The sequence below is a fragment of the Leptodactylus fuscus genome, chromosome 1 (genome assembly GCF_031893055.1).
Source record: "Leptodactylus fuscus isolate aLepFus1 chromosome 1, aLepFus1.hap2, whole genome shotgun sequence".
NCBI lineage: Eukaryota > Metazoa > Chordata > Amphibia > Anura > Leptodactylidae > Leptodactylus > Leptodactylus fuscus.
In genome coordinates, this window is record NC_134265.1 from 248,430,731 (window position 1) to 248,453,901 (window position 23,171).

Below are 23,171 nucleotides of genomic sequence, written 5' to 3' on the forward strand. Positions count from 1 at the left end.
AAGTCAATGGGATAGCAAAATTTACAAGTGTAATTTTACTCTACAAAATAAGCTAGCGTTTACTCAGTGTGAATGCACCCTTAGAGTGATGGGTGTACTTAGGTTTTGTACTGAAGGAAATTACATATCTGTGAAATGAGTGTATTGCAATGGCAATTTGTTATTTTTTTTTTTTTAAATGAAGTTTTCAGACCATAAAAGGTGAGAATAGCTATGTTTCAAACAATGAGGAGAGACTGTAAATGGATATCAGATCCTTATTACATTGTTTACACCAACCAATACACCTACAGGGTCCCCTGTATTGAAAACTGTAGTTGACTACAGTGGAAAAGGTATGCTAACACATGCTGCACAAACATTTGTGAAGATGATACTTTTCAGTCATACATCTGGCCAAATTTAAGTTGTAGACATGTCCATCATATATGTGTAGAATAGTCTCAGTATATACAACAACACAGAACACATGGCATGAGTAAAAAAAAAAAAAAATCAGTAACTTTAGTCTTTAGGCTATGTTCACATGATTAGATGAAAATCTAGCCTTTTCAACAAAACAACTAACACAATAAAAATAGTTTAAGACCTTAATCCTGTAAAAGCTACATTCTAGTGGTGCGAATCTTATATTTCCCTTCCTTTTATTATAAAAAAAAAAACTTGAATATTCAGAAACTGGAACATAACTGCAGTGTCAGTTATTTTAGGAAAGCTGTTATAACCATTTCCAATATTAGAGCCTTTGATTGGTAAGGTTATACATAGTCTGTAGAACATGAACTCATAGGAAGAAGGGAAGAAGTCAGACTTGCCATCATAAATCCAATTGTGTTGACATTTGGTTCTCATCCCACTAGAAAATTATACAAGTGATGGATTTTACAGGTGTAAAATTCCAACAAAAAACATAATTAGTGGAAAATGTCACTAAATCTGTGAAAAAGTTTAGTCTGCCTGATATCAGAGATCACATTAACAGAAAGTAGTAATAATAATAATAATAATAATAATAATAATAATAATAATAATAGAGGAATGAAATAAATTAACATGCACAGCAGATCCAGTCTCAACTGTACCACAAATTCACGGCCAATATTTCTGTCCATTATCTAATAATTGTACATTATTGCTTGTGATGTTATTTGAATCATTTGGAGACTTTTCCCTTAATCATATTAATGTGTCGAATATTAGGTAGTAAAGGGGATTCAATATACTGTAAGATTTCCTTTATACAGCAGTTTTCAGGTCAAAGAAGTTAGTCTGTTCACATACAGTTTTATATTCAATTTAATAGTTATAAGCGCACTTTAGCTGACCATACACATTAGACCCATTCATCGGACACTATCTCACCATAAGTAACCACCAGACAGCTCTTAGGGCCCCTTCTCATGGAGGATACGCTGGCTGATTTTGAACGTGTAAACGTTCCGAATCAGTAGCGTTTAAAGCAGGTCCCATTGCTTTCTATGGGAGCTGGCATACGCGCGCTGCCCATAGAAATGAATGGGAAAAAGCAACCAATTCATTTCTATGGGGAGCGCATGTATGCCGGCTCCCATAGAAAGCAATGGGACCTGCTTTAAACGCCACTGATTCGGAACGTTTACACGTTCAAAATCAGCCAGCGCATCCTCTGTGTGAAGGGGCCCTTACAGTGACATATAGTGGCTAGCAAAAGTATTCATACCTTTTGAACTTGTCAAGTTGGGGAGCTAGCATACAATAGAGCTACAGTGGCGATCTTCCTGGATTTTTCTGCTGCCTTTCAAAAGACCCAAGCATCCTTTGTGGTTGTAAAGAGGAAGTTACGTATAAAGACTATACAATATTCCATGGTCTATCCTGCAAGGCTTCGGGTGGTTCATGGCGACCGGTCCATATTTTTCACTTCCCCCGAGGATGCAGAGGACTGGCTTTCCCTTCTACCTTGATCCCTGCAGTATTAATTTTTGTTGCCTGGTGCTTAGAGGTCCCAAGCAGAGGTGAACCTAGCCTCTCTGCTGCTTGAGGTGGATGATCAAAAGACATCCTCCATCCCCAGTATTGAGTCCAGGGCGAGGGGGGGTGTTGTTCATCTTTTGATCGTCCGCCTCAGACAGGGGGTTGGGGATGCTAGCGGTAACATTACAATAAATACAATGCAGTAATATTTTGTGCAGTAATACTCACAGGAGACGTCTTCCCACATTTCCCGTCTCTTCCCTTTGGACCACCACTTCTTGCAGCTGTGACTTGTCTCTGTAAAGTTTGTAAAAAACAGTCATCTTTGACTCCTCACTTTTCCATACACCCACCCCAAATATATATATATATATATATATATATATATATATATATATCCCACAGAGGCCCCTGCAGCCTATATTATGCCCCACAGTGGTACAATAGACTGCGGGGCATAATAGAGGTTACAGGGGCCACAGTGGACCCTTCAAGCTCTATTATGCCCCACAGTTGCACAACCATGAAATATTATTATACTCAAAATCCATTGCTAAACCTGCCTCCGCCCTGATTCTGCCTCCTGTTGCTTTTCATGTGAGACATTGATTGGAAAATGCTTCAAAAAATAAGTATCTTGCTTGATCTTGACACGGATTCTGCAGTTGAGACATCTGGGGGGGGGGATGTGCAGTGAGTTAGAGGGCCAGAAAATGAAGAGACAGACTCTAACAGAGCTTTCAATGCAGATGTGAACTCAACCTTAAAGAAGATCTTTCACCATTTGAGGCACATGCAGTGTAATACACCGCTAGAAAACTATTACACCGCATGTGCCCCAGGAAGTGAAAGGTCCTCTTTAAAAATAATAAATAGAGGAAAGGATCAAACACTTAGAAATGTTATATTTTTTACAAATATGGCAGGTAAATAATGCCGTATCATAACACTATACATATAACACTATACATATACTCCCACCAACCTGCTCCCTTCCGTCAACTGCTCACCTTCCCCCCACCACCGTGCTGTGCAGTATATGAAGGTGTGGTCCGGCAACCCCCAAGCACCCTTGCACGTGTGTGTGTATGACCACCGTCCCAGGGTCCCTCGTAGTACCGCGGGTCCCTGGACCCCCTCCTCACCCATTGCCCCCTCCCGCATGCCCCCCATTTACCCACCCCGACCCGGGACCCCCTGTTCTCCACCCCAAGTGGTCGCCATTTTGCCCCCCCCCCCTCATTTTACCCGCTGCCTCCCACTCATGCAACCCATGCCCTCCTCCCCAAACTGCCCTGCTGTGCGCACCCCCATCCCGAGAGCCTCTAGCCCCCCCCCCTCCTGCTGCATAGGTAGCAGAACAAGAACATCTGGCGCACGCACGACATGTTTAGCAGGAGAGAGTGTGTGCGACCGTAGACAGAGGCTGCATGGGCGCAACATGTCGGACTGTCTGGCAGACTCGATAGGCTGCATCTGACAGGCAGATTTGTATTTGGCGATAGCGGGGCAAGCAACCCCTCCACAGCAGTGGTTGAACCGTTGAGTACCCCAGCGTGTGAGCACTGTTGGCACAGATGAGGGACTTCTTGCGCACCTACAGCATGGCCGGTCGCTGCGGAGCTTGCAGCCGAAGCCAAGTGATACAGTGTGTACAGCGTCCTCAGCACCACCCACACAATGCCGCACACAATGCCGGCCTATCAGAAAGCGGCTGAAGCAGAGCGGATGACGTCATCTCGGCTCCATTAGCATTGTGGAACGGCGAATTCGGGGCTTGCGGTGGCGTTGTGTGAGCATTTAGCAGCTTAATATTTAGGTCATGTATCTTTCCAGGTTCCAATTTATGCATGTTCCAAATTTCAGCCGAATCCCTGCTGCCATTTTTGCGTGATTGAGGAACAAACATCCAAGCACACAAACCATTTATAATATTAGTAGGAATAGGAATTAGTAGGATATATATATATATATATATATATATATATATATATATATATATATATTATAATGTCATACTGTAACTGACTGGTGAACCCTCTGCAGAGACAGAACAGTGACTGAGGTGTGTGAGGAGTAGAGCTGCATATGTGTGTAGATGTATGTGTGTGTATGTATGTATGTATGTGTGCATATGTATGCGTGTGCATATGTATGTATATGTGTATATATGTATGTGTATATGTATGTGTGTGTATATATATGTGTATAGATGTTTGTGTGTGTGTATATACTGTATATATATATATATATATATATGTGTGCCTATGTGTATATGTGTGTATATATATTTATGTGTGTATATATATGTATGTGCGTGTATATGTATACGTGTGCATGTGTATATACAGTATGTGTGTGTATATGTATGTGTGTATATATGTGTGCGTGTATATGTATGTGTGTATATTTGTGTGTGTATGTATGTGTGTATATATGAATATACGTGTATGTATATACTGTATATATATATATATATATATATATATATATATATATATGTGTGTGTATATATGTATATATATGTATGTGTGTGTATATGTATACGTGTGTATGTGCCATCTCTATCACTAGTGGGAGCTGCAGAGGGACAGCTAAGGCGAGCAGTGAGGAGAAGGCGAAAGCAGCTCCGCACAGCGCCGGCATTACTACCTGGAGCACAAGTGCCTTGCTCTCACCCCTCTTCTCTACCACCCTGACTGGCAGAGGACACAAGCTCGTGGTGAGGTAGGTGCTGGCACACTGGGGACGCCATATCGTATACTGCGTTGTATCACACTGTACAACTTGCTGCTACACGTCCCATACAGTTACACGGAGATCGTACACAGCTGCCTGCTGCTCACCGAGGGGCTTGCCGGGTCTTTGCCAACATTCAGGTCACCTTTCAGGTTGGTGTGTACGGGCATGTCCTTGATAAGCAGCACTTTCAGAGTGTATACCAGGTGTTTGTTCCCGGGTTCCGCGATTGGTACACTTGTATATGACCAGTGAATAGGAGTGAGGTGCACACATCACCTGGGCACATGGATGTGCTGCTGCCTCACTTCAGTGCACCAACAGGATGTGCCATCCTGTTCCAGAAATGTGTCCCTACCCATTATCAGGGGCACGGATACGGTTGGCGGAAGGGTACACCTGATGTGAAATACAGGTATACCCATGTAACTAGAGACAAGGCAGAAGGAAAGCTATATGTTCATCTAGAAGTTATCCATACAGATGATATATAGTGTATATAAACACTTTATATGGTTCATCTCATATAACATATCTATCTATCTATCTATGTATCATCTATCTATCTATCTATCTATCTATCTATCTATCTATCTATCTATCTATCTATCATCAATCCACACGTGTCTATAAAAGTCTCAGAAATATGGTAATGATGTTGTTTAAATCATTTAATAATCAATCAAGTTGATCCATATTATATTTCTGAAGCCATAACAAGAATTGACTATCTTTCCCATCAGGATAATCTTTGCCCTTATGGGTAGGACATATGGACATCATAAAGAGGAAATCTCCCTCTATGGATCAGACACAGTACACAGCACATAATAAGCAGCACTACTTTCTGTGGCTGTCCAGAGTTATGCGTATATTACATATATGGAAATTTATCTGGCAATTGGGAAATGAATAGTCGGCATCAAAGTACCACATAAAATGTATGTTTGCCAGGGTTTCTCAGATTAAAGGGGATGTCTGTGCTGAAACAGTCCCTTTAGGCTATGGTCACACAATAAATTAAAATCCACCTTGTATTTTCCACAGATGTGTGTGCCACATATTTGCCACTTGTGCTGCTGCAGATCCATACAACGATTAGTCTTATCATTGTTATTCAATCTGGCAGATCCTCTGCTTTTCTGTGCATACTGAGCAGGAAATAAATAGCAAGCTACTTATTTCCTTGGTGGATTTACAGCACCATAAAGCTGCGTTGAAAATTTCTGATACAAAATCTCGGGGTGTAGAAACCCCTTTCACATACATTGGATGTGGATTTCACACCGACTGATGTGAACATATCCTTAGGCTGAAGCCCCACATTGTGAAAACGCAGCATTTTACAGTACCTGCAAGGGGAATGGGACTGCTGCATGTCAATTATACCTGTGGAAACGTGATGCCTTTCTACTTGATTTTTTTTCTACAGTGTTTTTTGCTGTTATTCTCTACCCGGGGTCTTCAATTTAGGCCAGGGCCCCACAGGATGGAAACTCCGCGATTTGCCCACAGTGGAAATGCCACAGGAAAAATCACAGTGTTTTACAATACAGGCACATATGCATTTCTGCCATGGTTTTTCCCGCAGCACTTTTTTTCTGCAGGTCATCCCGTGGGGCCTTAGCCTTAAAGAGTTTCTAAACAAATTATGGATTCACATGACTGGATAAAAGGGATGGATGAATAACTGTGTGAACGTCAGATAACTGTGTGAAAGCACCAATAACCAAATCGCATATAATCGTGCACTTAAAGGGATTCTACCATTAAAAAAACTTTTTTTTTCTAGGTAACATGTCGGAATAGCCTTTAGAAAGGCTATTCGTCTCCTACCTTTGGAAGTGATCTCCGCCGCGCCGTTCGTTCAAAATACCGGTTTGTACCGGTATGCTAATTAGTTCTCTCGCAGCGATGGGGGCGTCCCCCAGCGCAGGAGATGCGATGGGGGCGTCCCCATTGCTGCTCGAAAACCGTCTCCAGCGCCGCCTCTGTCTTCTTCTGCAACCGCCCCTTCCTTCTTCGGCTTGACGTCGGACGCCTGCGCAGTATGCTCTGTTCGGCGAAGTTTTTTAATGGTAGAATCCCTTTAAATAGTGTGACTATAATGGTACAGTGACATAGAGAAATCTGGCCAGGCAGAAAAATTCCTGAAACAGATTTGGAAGCTAATTGAGGGTAAGTTCACATGGGTTTTTTTGTTCTGGAACCTAAGGCGTCAGACCAAAAACCGGGTAGCTGCGACTGTAAGCCGGTGCACTGCACAGGCATCCAGTCGCGCGCTCTGCTCTGGATTAAGCCCAATGAATGGGCCTAGTCGGTAGGAGGGAGTGTCTTCAGGCGGACTCACGAGGCGACTCCGCCTGAAGAATGAGCAACTCGCTTCTTTTTCCGGGAGCTGGAACAAACCAGATCCCCACAATAAAAGAACTGACCGGCTCCCATTGATTTCAATGGGAGACGTCTTTTTGGTCAGGATTTTGAGGCAGATATGGCCTCAAAATCCTGACCCAAAAACTCAGTGTGAACTTACCCTTAGATGCGTTTTCTAGTGGTGTGTTCACACAGAAGTCAAACAGGCAGAAAATTTTTGAATTCTGGAATTTCAAGCAGATTTTGGAAGCTTTTTGTAATGTACAATTGAATGTGTTTACTAAAGCCAGTTATTTTTAATAAAGCAGTTTCTTTTGAGATGCAAATGAAAATTTACAATTTTCTGGGATAAAATTGTTGATGGTCTTTCAAACATATTGGGGAGACTAAGCAAGCGAAGTACGGCAGAATTCTGGCATAATTTGCATCAAAATTTAGCAAGTGTTGTGGATCGTTTCTAGATACTTTTACCACTTTTGGGAAAGGGGGTGTTGCTTAGTTTAAATGGGTATGGATTTGTAGGAAGTAGACTCGGCCTTAGTTGTGCCATCATGGCCCCACCTCTAATAGGTGGTGTACAGTTCGCTCCCCCCCCCCTCCCTTTTCATTCACACAACTAAGTTTCAGGGATGAAATTCAGTCCGTGTGTGATTTACCGGCCTGAGTAGTATGCTGGGAACAGGACTCCTAGTAAAATAGTTATCTATGATGCTAGGAGTCACCGCCTCCCATCTAAACACTTTCCCATACCAATTACAGTACAGGAGAATATGTCGCTAGCTGTGTTTTATCTGCAATAAGGTTTTACAATGAATTTATTACATGCCCCCTTTTTAACCCCTTCTTGCCACAGGCCCTTTTTTTCACTTTTGATTTTTATGCCCCACTTTAAAAAAAACCATAACTTTTTCTGTATGAGGTTGTATTTTTTGTAGAACAAATTGTACTTATAATGGTACCATTTAATACTCCATATTAAATACATTCCATTATTTTTGCACCATTTTCTTTTTAGTACTCAATGTCAAAATAACATGTTAGCTATGTTCTTCAGGTCGGTATGATTACTATGATATAGTTTACTTATAGCAAAAAAAGGTACAAAAAGGTTCAGCTCACCCACAGGTTGATTTCAGACATCGGCTTTTCAATGGTTAAATTCTTCGGGGTGCACGGCAACACACTCTATTCCTTGAGTGTAATATCTCCACAGCAAAAACAAATTTCTCCGGCAACTCTCCGATGATAAAATGTAACTTTTAATCAGAAAACATCAAAATGACAAAAAATTTGATGTCGATCACAAAATAAAGAAAAGAAATATAAACCCCCTAAAAAACGCAGACGCGTTGCGGAACCATCGTTCCTTCCTCAGTGCATGAGTGTATCATCGGAGAGTTGCCGGAGAAATTTGTTTTTGCCGTATAGTTTACTTATGCTTGAACACCTTAAAGCGTACCTCCAATTATAAAAAAAAAATTAGAAACAAATAGTACAGGTGACTATAGAACTTTGTCATTTATCTTATTTAAGAAATCTGTTTTCTTCTCCATCTTTCAAGCTGATTTAGTTTTTCACATATTACATCATGGAGAAGGAAGATGGAAGAAGAGGCTGTTGAAAAAGATATATAAACAACTAGCTGGCACACTCTGTTATTCTGTGAGTCTGGTAGCTCTTTTACACTGGGTTCACACCAGCGTCTGGACTCCATTATCAGGTTTCCGTCTTCTGCATGCAGAAGATGGAAACCTGTCATGCCGAGTCTGGCCGTGAGCACCGGTGAGCGTTTTATGCTCTCCGCGGCGAAACCGTTTTTTTAAAACCGGACATAGAGTACTGCATGTCCGACTCTGTGTCCGGTTTAAAAAAAAAAGTTTCGCCGCGGAGAGCATAAAACGCTCACCGGCGCTCACAGACAGACAATTTTCAAACCCATTCAAATTAATGGGATTGAAAGATGCCTGCAAGTTTCCGTCTCCTGCCCTGTTTTGTGCAGGAAACAGAAACCTGCAGAACGGAGTCCTGGGCGCAGATGTGAACGAGCCCTTAGAACTAAAATGTTTCAAGATAACAGGCTACCAGTGTACAGAATGAAACAAAAATTAATTAACAGTCTCCTCCTCCACCTTCCTTGTCCATGGAATTCTGTGTATGGAGTCATTTTTCTATGGGTTTGCATTGGTTTTGGTAGTCTTCTATATCACGCTACAGCAGCTTAACCAATTGCAGAAGTTTAGATTAACTGCCATATCTGTATATTACAAGATTTCTTATATTCACATGCACTATTCATTTGTTAAAAGTTATTTTATGTTTGGAGGTACGCTTTAACAAAAATCCAAAATGTTAAAAATTTAAAACATTTCTTTTGAGTTGCCGTATTCTGATACCGTTAACTTTTTTTTTGTTTTGTTTTATCATTCCATGTATGGAGCATTGTAAGGTGTCTTTTTTTGCAGATTAAGTTATACTTTTTATTTATAACATTTTGGTTGATTGCCTGATTTTTGATCTCTTTTGTTCAATTTTTTTTTTTTTGGGGGGGGGGAGGTGGATCAGTGAAAAATGACCATTTTGATTCTTTTAGCTGCTATGACTCTCACCATCTGGGGTAAGTAGTGTTCACTGGAATATTTGGGTCTCTGATCACCAGTACAATATACTGTAATACAACTGCAATCAGGTGACTCTGATCATGGCTATTTAAAGTGCTGGCATCTACCGTACTCTTACAGAGCATAATGGAATAAAAAAGTGGCTACTGCACTATGGTACATGGACAGTGTAAAGAAAAACTAAATATCTAACAGCTTTGGAATCACAATTTTCATGAGGTGAATTTTGTGCAAAACTTATGATGCTGTTTCAGGGGGAACACAGTGGCTCAGTGGTTAGCAAAGCAGCCTTGCAGCATTGGAGTACTGGGTTTGAATCCCACCAGGAACGACACCTGCAAGGAGTTTGTATGTTCTTCCCGTGTGTTCGTGGATTTCCTCCCATTCTACAAAAGACATACTTAAATGGAAAAAAAAAAAAAAAAAAAAGTACATTGTGATCCCTGTATGGGACTCTCAATCTATATTAAAGAAAAAATAAATTATGACACTGTTTCACACATTTAGTAAATACAGTTTTTAAATAATTTAACTTCTTTTTTTAAGATTTATTGATCACTTATACAAGATACTGCAGTACTGCAGTATATGGTACAGCATATATACTGCACTTACATTACACTGTGGCAGGACGTAATGAAAACTATACAACAACAAGTCTAGCTGATCTTGATAGGTTTCAGGCTGCCATAGAACTTGATCAATTCTCTCCTATTATGTTCTGTGGGGCTACGATCCTTCCAATATGGCTGCGCCCTGGCACAGCAACTACTTAGATGCCACCGTCACAATTTGATCATAGAATCTAAGTGGTTAAAAGACATGATAGGTGCCCAGGTATGAAGAGGATTTTTTCATACTATATGTATATGCATGTAATCTATCATTTTATTTTCACGGTCTTCTAAATCATAGAGTAGAGACCTCAGCATGGAGCCCTCTCTCTCTATGAGCCAAAGTGGAGAGCCTTGACTAAGTCTCCTTGACTCCCAATCTGGAATATTATATCCATCCTAATGAGCCCCTACATGGTGATTGGATAGCTGGTCACAATTCCTGCATGCTATATCATCTTATCAACATACTCGCTTCATTCTATAAATGTTACTATGAGACAAACCTCTTTACCGTGTGAGTGTTTGAACTTGTCTCTTCATATTTCAGCCGGTCTACCGTGCAACCATGAGGATTTTTTTGTGAAAACAAGGTATTGACTTCTCTGGCACATTAAGCTTCTATGAGTGTTTAAATTCAGCAAATACTTCACAAATCTTTCCTGTAAATATTTTTGTATATGTGTGAATGGTAACGCATCTCCTTGGAGATGTGGTTTGGCTGTCCACAATAGCTTGTGTAAATCGTATAACTGATAATTGTAGTCTAGACATGTTACAAAGCTGTGAAACAATTATATAATAGAATAAGATCTGCACTATAGTATGCAATTGCTTGGTCCGTTTATTTGTGCTGGATATTGGAATGGGCTGGCCATTATCACAAATTGTGGCAGCCTAGCATTAATAACACTCTCTATTGTCACATTACATAAACACAATGTCCCTGATTAGAAAAAGAAGTCTGCATTGCCCAAACAATCATAGTGAAGCTTTCATTTCTTAAACTCTTATGGTAAAAAAAAAAGAAGATGCCCCGTGATTGGCTGCTATGGGCAATATGGTTAAAGGGGTTGTCCCATCTCAAGAATCTTATCTATACTGGTAGCTTATGTAAATTTAAAACTTTTCCTAAATATATTGCTTTAGAAATTCTGCTTTGTTTCCCTGGTATGGGAATTTATTCCTCCCATTGTTTACACAGCATTGCTATAACCACGGACCTGGGAGCAGGGCCGCCATCAGGAATTTTGGGGCCCCATACAGCCTAAGTGTCTTACCAACGAATCCCGGCAAGGGAGGCCAAAAACGCAATATGAACACTCCTTTAAAGTGAAAGTCCCACCCCCAAACAGGCTGCTATGCTAGTAACATAGCCTACATCATTATTAATACAAAGCACACATACCTTAGCTTTAGCCCCACCCACTGTTATGTTGACTCCACCCATTCTCATTAATTTTTCATGTGCCCGCACACAGTATAATCCTCCTACAGTCACCCGTACATTATATGTCCCCCCTCTATCTCTACCCCCAGATTCATATCCCCCCTCCATCTCTGCCCCCAGTTTCATGTCCCCCCCATCTCTACCCCCAGATTCATGCCCTCCATCTCTGCCCCCCAGATTCATGTCCCTCCATCTCTGCCCCCATATTCATGTCCCCTCCATCTCTGCCCCCATATTCATGTCCCCTCCATCTCTGCCCCCATATTCATGTCCCCTCCATCTCTGCCCCCATATTCATGTCCCCTCCATCTCTGCCCCATATTCATGTCCCCTCCATCTCTGCCCCCATATTCATGTCCCCCCCATCTCTGCCCCCATATTCATGTCCCCTCCATCTCTGCCCCCATATTCATGTCTCCTCCATCTCTGCCCCCATATTCATGTCTCCTCCATCTCTGCCCCCATATTCATGTCCCCTCCATCTCTGCCCCCATATTCATGTCCCCTCCATCTCTGCCCCCATATTCATGTCCCCTCCATCTCTGCCCCATATTCATGTCCCCTCCATCTCTGCCCCCATTTTCATGTCCCCTCCATCTCTGCCCCATATTCATGTCCCCTCCATCTCTGCCCCCATATTCATGTCCCCTCCATCTCTGCCCCCATATTCATGTCCCCTCCATCTCTGCCCCCATATTCATGTCCCCTCCATCTCTGCCCCCATATTCATGTCCCTCCATCTCTGCCCCCATTGTCATGCCGTCCTCTCCATCTCTGCCCCCATATTCATGTCCCCTCCATCTCTGCCCCCATATTCATGTCCCTCCATCTCTGCCCCCATTGTCATGCCGTCCTCTCCATCTCTGCCCCCAGTGTCATGCCGTCCTCTCTCTGCCCCCAGTTTCACGTTCCACATTACACTGACTGACTTACCTTCTCCTTCGTTCCCTCGCAGCTCTCTGCGCGCCTCTCTCTCACTGGTGCACAGTTATAGACGCGATGTGACGTCATCACATCGCGTCTACAAGCCAGTAGCGGAGGCGGCGAAACGAGGAGCTGACACAGGTCAGCTCCTCGCTTCAGCCGCATATGTGACAGCGAGAGAGGCGCACAGCGGCGAAGCAAGGAGCTGACCTGTGTCAGCTCCTCGCTTCGCCGCCGGCTACTGGCTTTTAGACGCAATGTGATCACATCGCGTCTACAAGCCAGTAGCAGCGGCGGCGGCGAAGCGAGGAGCTGACACAGGTCAGCTCCTCGCTTCAGCCGCATATGTGTCAGCGAGAGAGGCACGCAGCAGCGAAGCGAGGAGCTGACCTGTGTCAGCGCCTTGCTTCAGCCGCGTATGTCTTCAACTCAGATCTGCGTCCTCTGGAGGCAGATCTGAGTTGAAATAGGACATACACAATGACTGCTACGGGCGCCAGGGGGCCGGCACACGGTGGCGGGCCAAAACCGGGCCCCCCCCATTTTTCAATTTGGCCGGGCCCCTGACGCCAGTACCAGTAGTACTGGCCTATCGGCGGCCCTGCCTGGGAGATAGGACAAGTGATGTCATTTACTCAGTGCCAGCAGGACAACCCGTTCAGCTAATTGCACTTTGCTGATAAAGCCGAGTCTGTTATCTCTCTAAAGTAAACACACAGATAACATGGAATCCGTTCTGTACAAGAATGTGCATATTTACCTGATCTGCTTAAGTGTTGTGTGTCCCGTTCAGAAGGAGGGAGAGAAATACAGGAAGTGAGAAGTAGACAGTGCATGCAGCCTGGCTGAAAAACTGAGATGGGAGAACCCCTTTAACTTTTCTTTTAGACATATTTTAAAATAAGGCCATATTTAAAGCTATTTAACCCTTTACAGAGTAGTTTGTACGTTAATACTTAGCAACTTTTTTCATATTTTCCTTCATCGCCTTCTAAAATACACACGTCAATGTGAGGGCTCATTCTTTGTGTGACGAGTTGTACTTTCATTTTTCACCCTTTTCGGGTACATATAATGTTTTGATTAGCCTTCATTATCGTTTTTAGGGGTTTCTATGAAAACCCCCACAATTTTATCGTAATTTTTTGCATTTTGTTTTTACGGTGTTCACTCTATGTTAAAAACAACATGGAAAATTTATATTGGTTTTATTATATTTTACCACTTTTTACCACAAATGTTTTGAAAATTGGATCACCGTATTCTGATTGCTGTAGCTTTTTACTGTTTTGTTAATGGAAATATGTAAGGACTAGAGATGAGCGAACACTAAAATGTTCGAGGTTCGAAATTCGATTCGAACAGCCGCTCAATGTTCGTGTGTTCGAACGGGTTTCGAACCCCATTATAGTCTATGGGGAACAGATACTCGTTAAGGGGGAAACCCAAATCCGTGTCTGGAGGGTCACCAAGTCCACTATGACACTCCAGGAAATGATGCCAACACCTCTGGAATGACACTGGGACAGCAGGGGAAGCATGTCTGGGGGCATCTAACACACCAAAGACCCTCTATTACCCCAACATCACTGCCTAACAACTACACACTTTCCACATTCAAAAAAACCTCTATCAAAGTGGGAAAATACCTGGAAACCTTCTTTACTCCCCAAATGGATGGACACAAACCCCAATTTAAGCTCAACAAACAGTAACAACCACCCCTTTAAATCACATTCCCCATGACAACCACAAATGGAATAGGCAATGGGAATTCCAAAAGCCCTCACCCTTAACTGTCATTTTGAGTGAGTGTGTGTGTGTGTGTGTGTGTGTGTGTGTGTGTGTGTGTGATGTGGTAAGACCTTCCAAAATTCACTTTTCTAGCCCTTAACATGAGCCCTTCCAAACAAAGTTACAGGACCTTAAGCTGAGCTACCAGCAGAGATTGAGGCCCTTGGCATGAGTAGAGCCTTGCACCAGCAGTGTTTTTGGCACTTAGGGTGAGTTGAGCCTTGTACCAGCGTGTGTCCCTTAACATCAGGCGGGCCCTAAGTTCTGCGCTTTGCACAAAAGTTCCACATTAACTAGGCTGAATGGTACAAAGATTAGTAGGCCCGAGAACCAGGAACAGGTCTTGCAATGGCTGTCGGATAACGCTTAAAGCACATTGTCCACCAGCCAGGCAGCCTCTACCTCCTCTTACCCAACAGTCTTGTCCTCCTTCCACCCAAAATTCCCAATCTTCCCAGAACAATAACCCCAACTGTCCCTGCTCCCCAGAGCTGTTCTCCCTTCCTTTGACTGTACCGCAACCTGCCCCTCCATTTCGCGATTCCACGGACCTAACAGACGAGTATCTGTGTCCAGATGCTCAAACACTAGAGTCTCCTCCATCTCCGGTCGATTTGGTGGCGGATGACCAGCAACCCACCCTCATTGACGACGATGAGATGCAGTTGCTGTCAGGGCAGCCAGTTGACATGCGCATTGTGCAGGAGGAGGAGGCGAGACAGGAGTTGGAAGAGGAGGTGGTGGACGACGAGGACACCGACCCAACCTGGACAAGGCGGATGTCAAGCTGGGAAAGTAGTGTGGATGTTGAGGCAGGTGCAGCACCAAAAAGGGTAGCTAGAGGCAGAGGTCAACAGCTTCGCCGAAGCCAGGCCAGACCCGGAATGTCCGAAGATGTTCCCTTTTGTACCCAGCCCAGAAAAACTCCCCCATCGAGGGCACGTTTCTCGAAGGTGTAGAGTTTTTTCAAGGAATGCGCCGAGGACAGATATAGTGTCGTCTACACAATTTGCCTCTCGAAATCGAGTAGGGGCCCTGAGAAGAGCAACCTGTCCACCACTTCAATGCACCGTCATTTGGAATCCAAGCAATGGAATCAGTGGCAGGCAGCAACGGCAGGACAAACGTCGCCCGCCGTTCATGCCACTGCCTCTGCTCACAGTGCTGGCGATGCACTCCAGAGGACGAGCCAGGACATCACTTCATCTGCCTCCGCCACTTTGTTGACTTCTCCCTCATCCTCCCCTGTTTCTGTCTTATCTCCTTCTCCTGCACCATCAAAGGCACCATCAGGCGCTTCTTTACAACAACCCACCATCTCTCAGACATTGGAGCGCAGGCAGAAATACACTGCTAACCATCCACCCACGCAAGCCTAGAACGCCAACATCGCTAAACTGCTGGCCCAGGAGAGGTTGGCGTTCCGGCTTGTTGAAACTCCCGCCTTCCCGGACCTGATGGCAACTGTGGCACCTCACTATGCCGTCCCTAGCCGTCTCAACTTCTCCTGGTGTGGCGTCCCCGCCTTGCACCAGCACGTGTCACTCAACATCAGGTGGGCCCTTAGTTCCGCGCTTTGCTGCAAGGTCCACTTGACCACCGACACTTGGACAAGCGCCTGTGGTCAGGGATGCTGCTTATCTTTAAGGACAGGCAGGGTGAATGTGGTGGAGTCTGGTCCCGGGGTGCAAACTGAGGTACCCTATCTCCTCTCCCAGGCCAAAATTCATGGCAGGAGTAGACTGAAACCCTACGACGCTGCAACCTCCACCACAGCTACTAGCGGCAAACGCTAAAACACTGGTGTGGGGAGACGTCAGCAGGCGGTGCTGAAGCTCATCAGCTTGGGGGACAGACAGCACAGTGCCTCCGAGGTCAGGGATGCCATCCTGGCTGAGATGGCATTTTTTTTTCCCTGCTACACCTGGGGCCTGGCATTTTTACGCCTGTGATAATGGCTGGAACCTGGTAGCGGCTCTGGAGCTTGCCAGCCTCCAACACGTTCCATGTTTGGCCCACGTCTAACCTAGTGGTGCAAAGTTTTTTGAAAACATACCCAAATGTACCGAAGCTACTGTTGAAAATGTGGCACTTGTGCGCCCACTTTTGCAAGTGCACAGGAGTCGCTGCTAGCCTAAAAACACTCTAGCAAGGCCTACATCTGTCCAAACACAGGCTGTTGTCCGTCATTCACACACGCTGAAACCCTACAATACCATATCTTGAGCAGGGTGTGTGAGCTGCACAGACCTTTGATGGAGTTCCATCTACAAAACCCAAGGGTTCCTCAAAGTCAGCTCCCAAAGTTTCTGCACCATGAGTTTCCAGGGGTGGCAGAGTTATGGCTAGGGGCAGAGGCATGGATAGGGATGATGTCTAGGGGCAAAAGCAGTGTGGATGTGGAGGCAAGCTAAGCAGGAAAAACTGGGGGTACAAGCTAAGGCATGGACTGGGGTGATGTCTAGGGGCAAAAGCAGTGTGGATGTGGAGGCAAGCTAAGCAGGAAAAACTGGGGGTACAAGCTAAGGCATGGACTGGGGTGATGTCTAGGGGCAAAAGCAGTGTGGATGTGGAGGCAAGCTAAGCAGGAAAAACTGGGGGTACAAGCTAAGGCATGGACTGGGGTGATGTCTAGGGGCAAAAGCAGTGTGGATGTGGAGGCAAGCAAAGCAGGGAAAATGGTGGCTAGAGGCAAAGGGATGTCCATAGGCAGCAAGGGCAAAGATGCAAAACTCTCCCCTGTTTCAAGAATTTTCCTGACTTGTCTCCCCACAAAACATTCCTGGGAGGAGGGCTGAAACACCACCCTCCTCCTCCTCCGCTGTTAGATTGACCCCAGCTACGAGCTGAAAACGCTGCAACACTGGTGTGGGGAGACGTCAGCAGGCTGGGCTGAAGCTCATCAGCTTGGGAGACGGACAGCACACTGCCTCTGAGGTCAGGGATGCCATCCTGGATGAGATGGCAATTTGTTTATCCCCGCTGCCCCTGGGGCCAGGCTTTTTTGTCTTGTTGGAGGGCTCTGGAGCTTGCCAGCCTCCAACACGTTCCATGCCTGGCCCACGTGTTCAATGTAGTGGTGCAATGATTTTTAAAAACATACCCCAAATTAGCTGAGCTAAGGGTGAAAGTGCGGCACTTGGACACCCACTTTCCCAAGTCTACAGTACCTGGAGCTAGCCGCAATACACTCCAGCAAGGCCTACATCTGCCTGAAGCACCTACTGTTGTGCGAGGTCACCACACGCTCTAACCCTAGATACCGTATGTTCAGCAGGGTGTGTGAGCAGCAGAGACCTTTGATGGAGTACCAGCTACAAAACCCAAGGGTTCCTCAGAGTCAGCTCCCTCACTTTCTGCACCATGAGTTTCCATGGGTGGCAGACTTATGGCTAGAGGCACAGGCATGGATAGGGGTGATGTGTAGGGGCAAAAGCAGTGTGGATGTGGAGGCAAGCTAAGCAGCAAAAACTGGGGGTACAAGCAGCCGGTGGCATCATCACTGACAAGCACAGCTGTCTGTCAGCTGACAGGCTGACTTTCACCAAAATGAACAGACAATGGATAGACTCATCATATACATGTCAGTTACATGACAAATTTAGTGCAATTTGCAAGTCCAAGATGGGTTGGAGATCTGCGGAGAGGAATCTCACCACCTCTTGCGGGTGCCATCATTTGGAAGGCAAGCCCTGGGCTCAGTGGGTGAGAGCAAGCGCAGGATAATCGTCGTTTGGCCTGGCGGCCACTGCCTCTCCCACTGTTGACAGGGCTGGCACTGCAGTCCAGACCAGCAGCCAGGACACCTCCACATCTGCCTCTGACACTTTGGGGAGTTCACCCTTATCCTCACCTTTTCCTGCCATTTCTCCTTTTGCCCGCGCCATCATGCGCCTCTCCCCAGCAACTCCCCATCTCCCAAGCCTTTCATTTTATGCTAAAGTACAGCACAACCCACCCACATGCCCAAGGCTTCAACGGCCTCATCTCAAGAAATCTGGCCCAGGAGATGTTGGAATCCCGGCTGGGGGACACTCTGCCCTTTTTGGGCAGAGTGTCTACTGCGCCACCGCACTGTGCCGTCCACACCAGCACTTTCCCCCAAACATGAGGCGGTCCCTAAATTCAGCGCTTAGCCCTAAAGTTCCATGTGACCAGTTACGAATGGACAAGTGCATGCGGACAGGGACGCTACCTTTCAATTTGGGCACAGTGGTTGAATGTAGTTGAGGCGTGGACCGGGTCGCAAAATGTGGTGGCCTGACTTGTCTCCCCACACAACATTCCTGGGAGGAGGGCTGAAACACCACCCTCCTCCGCTGTTAAATTGACCCCAGCTACGAGCTGGAAACGCTGCAACACTGGTGTGGGGAGATGTCAGCGGGCCGTGCTGAAGCTCATCAGCTTGGGGGCCAGACAGCACACTGCCTACAAAGTGAGTCATGCCATCCTCGATGAGACGGCAATGTGGTTTTTGCCACTGCACCTGGGCCCAGGCATGTTGTCATGTGTGATAATGGCCGTAACCTGGGATCGGCTCTGTAGCTTGGCAGCCTGCAACATATTCCATGCCTGGGCCACATTTTTAACTCATTGCTGCTAATCATTTTAAAAAGGTACCCCAATGTTTCTGAGCTACTGGTGAAAGTGTGGCGCTTGTGCGGATAGTTTTTAAAGTCTATAGTTGCCGCTGCTAGCCTCTATGCACTCCTACAACGCCTGTACCTGCTGGAACAACGGCTGTTGTGCGACGTCTCCACACTGCTGGCACTAAACATATCATGTGTTGAGCAGAGTGTGTGAGCAGCACAGACCTTTGATGTAGTTCCAACTCCAAAACCCTCGGGTTCGTCAAAGTCAACTCCCTCAGTTGCTCAACCATGAGTGGCCATGGGTGGCAGACTTATGTGAAATCCCATCCCATCCATTGCACTGGACACGAAACATTAGCATGCACTCAGCACAACTTCGGATATGGCAGCTGCGTTAAGCAGGGTGCAGGGTACAACACAGACCAGGCCCGAGCACCAGGAACAGGTGTTAGAAATACTGCAGCATCCGCCATTTCCTTCCAATTTTGGGGTTTTGGACCCGCCACCGACTTGTCTGGACCTAAGTGGGGATCATGAGACACAGTTGCCATCAGGGCAAGCTGTGGTCATGTGCGGTTTGCAGTAAGGGGCCAGTGCGCAATTGGAAGAGGAGTTGGTGGATGACGAGGCCACCGACCCCACATGGACAGGGGTGATGTCTAGAGGCTAAAGCAGTGTAGATGTAGAGGGAAGCTAAATCAACAAAAAACCTGGGTAGAAGCAAAGGCATAAACTGGGGTGATGTTTAGGGGCTAAAGCAGTGTAGATGTGGAGGGAAGCTAATTCAACAAAAAAAACAGGGTAGAAACAAAGGCATAAACTGGGGTGATGTTTAGGGGTGAAAGCAGTGTAGATGTGGAGGGAAGCTAAGCAGCAAAAACAGTGGGTAGAAGCAAAGGCATGCAAAACTCTACCCTGTTGGAAGACTTATTCCTAGGTCTGGAACACGTTAATGGCCCCCCTGGACAAATTACTGCCACTCAGGGGCCTAGTGTCACCAGGAGGGACAAGTATAGGCGCATGTTGTGGGAATACCTGGCCGACACCAGCTCTGTCCTCTCCGATCCCTCTGTGCTCTACAGCCTACACTTATTTTCTCATCTTTTTTTCTGCACTGCACATCTCTTGCCTGCTTCCTTTGGGATCTTACAAGTGGTGGTCCACTTCCAAAGATGGTAATTTCACTAGACAATGTAACGGGAGTAGCTGAGGGATCGCTGTCTTAACTACTTTTTGGCACAAAATTAACTTCCAAAGCCAAATATGGTGCAAGTATATGATGCAAGGACACCTACACACCTATCTCTGACACATTGGGGAGTTCACCCTCATGCGCCCTTTTGGCCTGCACCATCATGCGCCTCTTCCCAGCCACTCCACATTTCCCAAGCTTTTCATTGCAGGCAGAAGTACAACACAACCCACCCCCATGCCCAAGCCTTTAACAGCCTCATCGATAAACTGCTGGCCCTGGAGATGTTGGTGTTTGTTTATGCTTCTGGAGACCCAGGCCTTCCGTCAGCAGATGGCAGCTGGGGCACCTCCCTATGCTGGGCCTAGCCGTTACTACTTCTCTTGGTGTGCTGTCCCTGCCTTGCGCCTGCATGTGTCCCATAACATCAGTCGGGCCCAGAGCTCTGCGCTTTGCTGCAAGGTTCACTTGACCACCGACACATGGACAAGCGCCTGTGGTCAGGGATGCTGCAGTGCTTATCTTTAATGACAGGCAGGGTGAATGTGGTGGAGTCTGTTCCCCGGGTGCAAACTGGGGTGGCCTGTCTCCTCTCCCAGGCCAAAATTCATGGCAGGAGTAGACTGAAACCCTACGATGCTGCAACCTCCACCCCAGCTACTAGCGGAAAACACTGTAACACTGGCATGGGGAGATGTCAGCAGGCCGTGCTGAAACTGATCAGCTTGGGGGACAGACAGCACAGTGCCTCCGAGGTCAGGGATGCCATCCTGGCTGAGATGGCATTTTTTTTTCCCTGCTACACCTGGGGCCTGGCATTTTTGCGCCTGTGATAATGGCTGGAACCTGGTAGCAGATCTGGAGCTTGCCAGACTCAAACACGGTCCACGCATGGCCCACGTTTTTCAACTTGTTGGTGCCATGTTTCTTTGAAACCTACACCATTGTGCCTGATATACAGGTCAAAGTGGGGCCATTTTCGTAAGTGAGAACTAGCCTCTGCTAGGCAGAAAACATTCAGAGCACACTCCTCTCATCTTCGCACCGTTGGCTGGCGGAGGAAGACGAGGGGGTTGGAGTGGCATCTGATGTCCCTGTCCCACACGAGGCTAGAGGGTGCACTTCAGTGCATCCCATTGCTTCACCACAAATGGTGTGAAGGGGAGTGGAAAATGGAGGAAATGGAGAGTGACCCTTACAGTTGGGGCCAGCAAAGGCATGCCAAGTAACACACTGGCACACATGGCTGACTTCATCTTGGGTTGCTTTTCAACACATATTTCACATCATGAAGAACAAATAATACTGGATTTTTACAAGCCTCGAACCCCGGTCTAGGTCTAATGTCTGTTCCTTTCTTATATTAGGGGAGAGGGAAAAAAAATTACTTCAGTGATACGTTTAGCGTACATAGACTGACTATTAATGTGCATCCCACTTAGTGTTGTTAGGGTTACACACCGTCACAACCTGGCTAAAGCTTCTATAGCTGTTAATAAAGTCAACATAACTTTACGGTATCCAAAAAGACAGCTGGTACCGACAGAGAGCAAGACAAATGTCAACCAAAGCTGTGAGCTCTGAACACCCACAGTGACTTTGGCGTCATCATCATTATAAGGGAGCGGGTGGTAATAAATAACTTGGCAGTGCCTAAAACCCAAAAAGCTTATACAACTATATTTACATTAAGATACACAAATGACACTTTTCAGTAGCATGTCATGAGACAAGCTGATAAGCTCTTCCTTTGTGCAGTGCTATTTGAAAGTTAAACGCTGCCTTTATTTTAATTCTGGAGAAGGTGCAGACATTAGATTTAGAACATGTTGTCTTCATTGTCCAAATCCTCTATATAGGTAACGTGTTTTTCGGGCCGAGCTGTCTGGGAACGAGCTGGTGCAGCACTGACAACCTGGGTGAATATGGCAAGAGCCTGAGATGTAGGGTGAATGAATCCCCAAATTATTTGTGGAATTCCCAGTGAGACAATGGCACTATCTACCAGTAGCAAAAATTGTGGGTGCACGTAACCCCAATATATTCTTTGAATTCCCAGTGAGACAATGGCACTGTATAGCAGTAGCAAAAATTGTGGGTGCACGCAACCCCAATATATTCTTTGAATTCCCAGTGAGACAATGGCACTGTATAGCAGTAGCAAAAATTGTGGGTGCACGTAACCCCCATATATTCTTTGAATTCCCAGTCAGACAATGGCACTATATACCAGTAGCAAAAATTGTGGGTGCACGTAACCCCAATATATTCTTTGAATTACCAGTCAGAAACTGGCACTATATAGCAGTAGCAAAAATTGTGGGTGCACATAACCCCAATATATTCTTTGAATTCCCAGTGAGACAATGGCACTGTATAGCAGTAGCAAAAATTGTGGGTGCACGTAACCCCCATATATTCTTTGAATTCCCAGTCAGACAATGGCACTATATACCAGTAGCAAAAATTGTGGGTGCACGTAACTCCAATATATTCTTTGAATTACCAGTCAGAAACTGGCACTATATAGCAGTAGCAAAAATTGTGGGTGTACATAACCCCAATATATTCTTTGAATTCCCAGTGAGACAATGGCACTATATACCAGTAGCAAAAATTGTGGGTGCACGTAACCCCAATATATTCTTTGAATTCCCAGTCAGACAATGGCACTATATACCAGTAGCAAGAAATGAGGGTATTTGTAACCCCAATATATTCTTTGAATTCCCAGTCAGACAATGGCACTATATACCAGTAGCAAAAATTGTGGGTGCACATAACCCCAATATATTCTTTGAATTACCAGTCAGAAACTGGCACTATATGGCAGTAGCAAGAAATGAGGGTATTTGTAACCCCAATATATTCTTTGAATTCCCAGTCAGACAATGGCACTATATACCAGTAGCAAAAATTGTG

At 45.3% G+C, this 23,171-nt stretch overlaps 1 protein-coding gene across 1 annotated transcript in view; it reads left to right on the forward strand.

Moving 5' to 3' along the window:
• The first annotated feature begins 4,550 nt into the window (after positions 1–4,550).
• The window catches only part of BMPR1B (bone morphogenetic protein receptor type 1B), a 404,403-nt gene continuing 385,782 nt past the window's right edge, over positions 4,551–23,171 (forward strand). The window contains exon 1 of the mRNA XM_075285697.1: positions 4,551–4,680. The gene's annotated coding sequence lies outside the window, so the exon portion shown is untranslated. The remainder of the gene's footprint in view (positions 4,681–23,171) is intronic.